Consider the following 6,401-nt stretch of genomic DNA (forward strand, 5'->3'; position numbering starts at 1 on the left):
CACGTGGCAAAGGCTTTCGGGCTCGGGAGCCGAACCCGCAGCACGCCGTCCGGCTGGTCTGGCAGCCTAGGTGCCCAGACCGGGCCTATTGTTGCTCATTTTCGTTACCCTGTGCTCCCATTCTGTTTGGTTAGACTCCCTTCGGGAAGGAGTGTTCGTTTGTTTTGTCCTATTATTTCAACTCCCTTGAAGGGAGTTGAAATAATAGGACAAAACAAACTAACCCGAAGGAAGGGAGTCCCTTCCTTCGGGTTAGTTTGTTTTGTCCTATTTCAACTCCCTTCAGGAAGGAGCCTAGGTTTAGTTTACTTACTTACGTAGTCCTCTTGCACTTCAGGGCGCGTAGAGCCACCAGGTCTCTCCATCTGGGTCTGTTGTGGGCAAGGTGTTGAACTTGTGCCAAAGTCACGTTACATGCTCTATTGCTCTAAGGTCCTGGGCTATTACATCCAGCCAGCGGGTGCGGGGGGCGCCTCTAGGTCGTCTCCAGCCGGCCTGCTAGGGATTGAAGTCCAGGATGGTGCGTGTTGGACGTTCCCCCGGCAGGCCAATGACATGCTTTAGTTTGCAGTTTGTTTTTGTCATTTGTCGTTTGCCATCATCGCCTTTTATTTTCTTTAAAGCCTAAACCATGTGCCAAGTGTCCACTGACTACTCAAAACCATGTATGATACATTTTCTCTCTACTTTACTGCTCGTTGAGCCATGTAAATACAGTATATTGTCACACTTTGCCCTAGAGTGTGGGTAGTGTTTGCCGAATATATAAGGCAAATGTAGGAAGAACCTTGGATGCAGTAGTAGTAGTCTGTTCTTTATTCACCTTTTCACACCATGAAAACTGAACGAAGGTATTTACACAGCAACTGGCAGGTTGGCCCTCATCCCTCACCTCTGCAGTCCTGCTTTGACTGCCTGGCAGTGGGAAGTCTCCCTACTTATATAGGCTAAGCCCCTCCCACGGACCATACCAACCCTAAATTGATTCCACAATTTCCCCAGTTACTCAATGTCCAGAGACACCACATTTCATACACACATTTAAACTGTTACATAATATTCCACATATTATACATAATATACACAATGATAAATCAGAGTACTCTAAACAAACCCTCATACTGTTGGTATGTTCCCCACCCCCCACTGCTGATGGTTGCTCCCTAACATGGAGACAACAAGCAATTAGCAATCAACCCAAAAACATACACATCCCAAAATAATATAAATCTCTGCAACTATACACAATACATAATAATTCACCCATTTGTGTCCCGGCCCGCCTGTTACATTAGAAATAACATAATCAGAACTTACCGTAATACAGGTCGGACTCGTCCAATAAATCCTCAGTGGCAGGGTGAACTGCCACATATATCAACGTCATGTATGTAAGTTGATTAACTTCCTGCATACTGAGAACTGAGCCAAAAAGATATTGTAAAACATTTCTTTATTGTATTAAGTTTGTAAACACATCAAAGATGCGAATATAATCCATTTCTAATGGATGAAGCCTTGGCCTGGAAGAGAGGTCATCAGGTGGTCTCCAAACTCAGTGCAGCCAGCACCGATGCAATCAGCACCGTGGGGAGGGCCACACCTGGCCAACAGGGATGGAAGTGGCCTGCCGCCCAAGTGGAGCAAACCAGTGATGACCACACTCCAGCGACCGCCGCGCGGCCAGACCTGTATGTAAAACCGCATGTATGTGTGCACTGCAAATGTGTCCAAACAAACGACTCAGAACACAATAGATAGCCTTAGATAATGTTGGTTCCTACCTAAACTACTGTGCTGAAACTGACACAAAGGCAGTTATAGCAGACCCGCACAGATAATAATAATGGAGCTGGTAATTCATAAAATTTAATCAATTCATGTTGGGGGTCTTTGGTAATCAATGTGAAGCTTTTTGCGTGCTGCTTTTGCGTTGCAGTGTGCCTTTTCTGTGCCTCGGCTGTTCAGAGGAGCAACCTGGGCACCCCTGAGAGAAGGTAAACTCAAAGCAGTAAAGCATAAAAAGGCAGTGCAAGCTACTCTGGTTTGTAAACTGCACAAGGCATTGCTTTTTGGGGGCTCATTTCAATACAAGAGGACTGATGTCTGGTGTTTTCATGCCAGGTGTGTGTGTGTGTGTGTGTGTGTGTGTGTGTGTGTGTGTGTGTGTGTGTGTGTGTGTGTGTGTGTGTGTGTGTGTGTGTGTGTGCATGTGTGCATGTGTGCGTGCGTGCATGGAGGCCTTTGCTATGTTTCACAAGTTTCAATTGAAACGGGCCTCCATCCTCAGGAGGGCCTCTCCCCACTGTAGAGCGTGTGCATGTGCACATCTTGTTACTGGGGTGGACCGGGGTTTTTTACAAATCACCCAAATCACTGAATGCTCCTTTAAGTAATTATTTCCATATATCATTCTGAGTTACTATATAACAACCTGACTCTAATAGAGGGATTTGGTTGCAGCCACTGATGAAACACAGACCTTTAAACAGAGAAAAGTATTCACGCACATCCAAGGACCACATGAGGCATGGTGCTCGATCAAAGGAGATCCACAAACAGCGAGTGTGATATTTGTTGTAAAAGTGATGTGTGAGCATAATAGGCTCTATTATGCTCTTTGTCACACTTCACTCTGAAGATAAACAGGGGCTTGAAACGTCATGCTGTGTTTGGATATGCCATTATTTACCTTTGCACTTTAAAAGATATACAGTGTGCAGATCTCCTTTGTTCCTTTCTTGAAAACACAGACCTTTCCCACATGGTTCTCAAATGGTGTGGGATTTTTGTATTGACTAGTATATATCAATATTTTGTTGCAAAAGATGTCAATGCCACTACAGACCCGGTCCCAGCAGGCAGGCCACTGGGTTACGGGTAAATTGTGGTCTACGACATTGACACCAAAATTGCAGTGTGCTTCTGTTTGGTAAACAAACAACATGCCTCTACTGCATCTCTCTTCCCAAAAATACCAACAAAGCGCAGTCGAGAAAACACACCATTTCGCCTCTGGAAATGATCAATTATTCACCCTTTCACTGCAGACCTTCACAACTATACCTTTATTGTTATAGTTACTGTACTGTGCTGTGCTCTGTACTGTATTGTTTTTTAGTTTTTTATTGTTCATACCGACAGCAGTACACAGAATGCAGTTCTCACAGGGAGGGAGAGATAAAGAGAGAGAGAGAGAGAGAGAAAAAGATGGGGTACAAACATTTGTTTTTTTGCCATAGAGGTAACCTCCAGCAACCAACCCTGCCAAACACCCCCCCACCCCCGCCCGATAGTGATACGAACAGAAATTAACAGCAAGAAAAATAAAAATACTAAACGCTTTCTTTTTCATAGACAATCCTACCAGTATACCCTGCCTACAGCTCCCACATGCATACCGGTACTCATGTACATAGATACATGTCTCAGAACATAAACACATACAGTATTATGCATATGTACACATCCTCCTGCCTACACTGGGTGTAGACAAAGAAGTAAATATCAGAGAAGAAGGGGAACAAGAGAAGAAACAAAGGGCGAGTAAATAGATATGTAGATGGGAAGAAGAATAGCCTGATCTGGGTTCCTGCGCACCAAGTTCTCATGCATTGTTCTTGGCCATCAGAGGGATTCTGTTGTTGGTTGTGTTTAATTAAATGTCATGTGTAATAGCGGTAATTACCTTTTGATTTGACTTCTACTACTCAGGACATCTGTTGTATCTGTGGTGACCGAGCACGCAGCTCTGTGTGACAATGAAACAACAGAGACAGGGTATGTGCCGAGTGTTTTCTGTTAATTGAGTTGAGAACGTCATGCAAGCTTTTCATGGTCTAACTGGCCAAAAGAGACAAAGATAGAGGAGAGACAGAGCGGCAGAGAAACAAGTAAGGAGTCTCTCTTCTGAGTGCTTGTACGGTAGTCTTGATAAGTTGAGTTGTTATGAGTTCAAATGTTAATCCCCCAAATCACTGGACTGATCAGCACCAAACTTTTCATGCAGCCAGTAGGCCAAGGGGAAGCACCTCTACCTGGGTAGGCCATCTGGCCTGGTGTGCTCCGCCCGCATTATAGTTTTACAATAAAACTATAAAGTGTTTGTTCACTCTATGGCAGACTACCTGTAGTATTAGGCCTATTGTTTTGAACTCTCTCCAGAATGGGGAAACTGGGCATGTGTCCAGCGGGGGATCATGAGCAACAACACATTAGGCCAAGGATGGTGAGACAACAGCACAAAGGATGGGCAATGAGGGGCCAGAATATGAGGCCTGAGCTCAGTCACTGGTGCAGATGAGACACAAAGACAGTAAAAAGGCACGGTCAGCAACTATACCATGAGAAGCTCTGACTAAGCAGGAAAATGGGATGCCGCCACGTGATGTTAACGGCTGGTGTGTTTTTTTTGGTTGGTTTGTTTGAGATGAGATAATTTTACATGACCTCCAGGGGGGTTAATTTATCCTAGCAGCATAATTTACTTCAGTAAAAAAAAAAATCCATACTGTGTTACTTTGTTGTTCTAATTGTACATATTCACTGTAATAGGTGGCACATTAGATCAATATCAGTATTATACAGAGGGTTAGATACACTATGTTAGTTTAGTTGCATTTTGTTGTGTGCGTTTTCACACAAAAACGTGTTGTTTTACTTTACTTACAGCTGATGATGAAGCACCACTGCGTGATTGCAATCTGTGTTTGTTGTTTTGTTGCAAAGTAGGCCTACTATCTTACAACTTCAACTGCATGTTCTGGGTGTGTTGTAATAGGCTAGAAGGGGATTTCCAGGAGTACCCCAAGTAACCCCATTCAATTAAAGGGACACTTCACCCTTTTTGCAAAAACATAATATGTTAATGACGTTTAGAAGATTTAGAACACTTTGCTCTGGGTCTTTATGTGTGTTATATGTGGTTTTAGATATTTTAGATCTTAGCAGTGAGCCCAGTGTCTATGATGTCATCAACACTGGGCTCACTTCCTTCCTGGACTACAATTCCCATAATGCTTTGGTGCACTGCTCCTCCTTGGGTGAAGTTTCCCTTTAAGTATACTATGGCATATTCCTTTCTGAGCTGAGACTGAATTTGTTTTCCAAGAAGAACCCTAACATACAAAAGAAAAACATAAATAAACATCACAAATTAACAACCTGAAAAATCTTAAGAAAATCTGTAAATATTTTTCACCATTCTTTTTTATTATTATTTTGGTTATGGATTGTTTATGAATTCAGACATTCTTTTGACATTGTTTTTGAAGATTTCTGGGGATTTGTTTTATGTCATATTATTATTTTTTAATCTTTTGAAATGATGCAAAAGCGTTTTTCCCTGGACCATTACAAATGGATCCTGCATATAGGCCTAAACCAGGGATACTCAAATAGATTTACCTGTGGGCCACATTACAAAAATGGCAAGGGGCCAGGGGCCAGTAGATAAAATTACGACATTAATGATACTTGATAACTTCTCTCTTTCAATTGCTTTATTTTCGCAAAATGTATCAAAGTACAATGTGCATGCACACAATATGTAAATAAATAAATGTGTTACATTTTCTTGCATAAACACAAAGAGCTGTTTCCATAACTGCACAAATTATTGCACATAACATGAGTAGCTGTTATAATAACATAACATGAGTAGCTCTTTGCCTGCCTGCCTGCCTGTCTGTCTGTCTGTCCATGAGTAGTTATTTGTCTGTCTGTCAATGAGTAGCTGTCTTACTGTCTGCCTGTCTATGAGTAGCTGTCTGCCTGCCTGTCTATGAGTAGCTGTCTGTCTGCCTGCCTGCCTGTCCAATTGTCCATGAGTAGCTGTCTGTCTGCCTGTCTGAGTAGCTGTCTGCCTGCCTGCCTAATTGTCCATGAGTAGCTGTCTGTCTGCCTGTCTATGAGTAGCTGTCTGCCTGCCTGCCTAATTGTCCATGAGTAGCTGTCTGTCTGCCTGTCTATGAGTAGCTGTCTGCCTTCCTGCCTGTCCAATTGTCCATGAGTAGCTGTCTGTCTGTCTATGAGTAGCTGTCTGCCTGCCTGCCCAATTGTCTATGAGTAGCTGTCTGTCTGTCTATGAGTAGCTGTCTGCCTTCCTGCCTGTCCAATTGTCCATGAGTAGCTGTCTGTCTGTCTATGAGTAGCTGTCTGCCTTCCTGCCTGTCCAATTGTCCATGAGTAGCTGTCTGCCTGCCTGTCCAATTCTCCATGAGTAGCTGTCTGTCTGCCTGTCTATGAGTAGCTGTCTGACTGCCTGCCTGTCCAATTCTCCATGAGTAGCTGTCTGTCTGTCTGTCTGCCTGTCTATGAGTAGCTGTCTGCCTGCCTGCCAGCCAGCAAGTTGGTTAACAGAAAATAAATTGTTATGGCTGAGTAAAATAAAATACAATAAA

This window comes from Protomyctophum bolini (genome assembly GCF_963924005.1).
Source record: "Protomyctophum bolini genome assembly, chromosome: 1".
NCBI classification, from domain to species: domain Eukaryota; kingdom Metazoa; phylum Chordata; class Actinopteri; order Myctophiformes; family Myctophidae; genus Protomyctophum; species Protomyctophum bolini.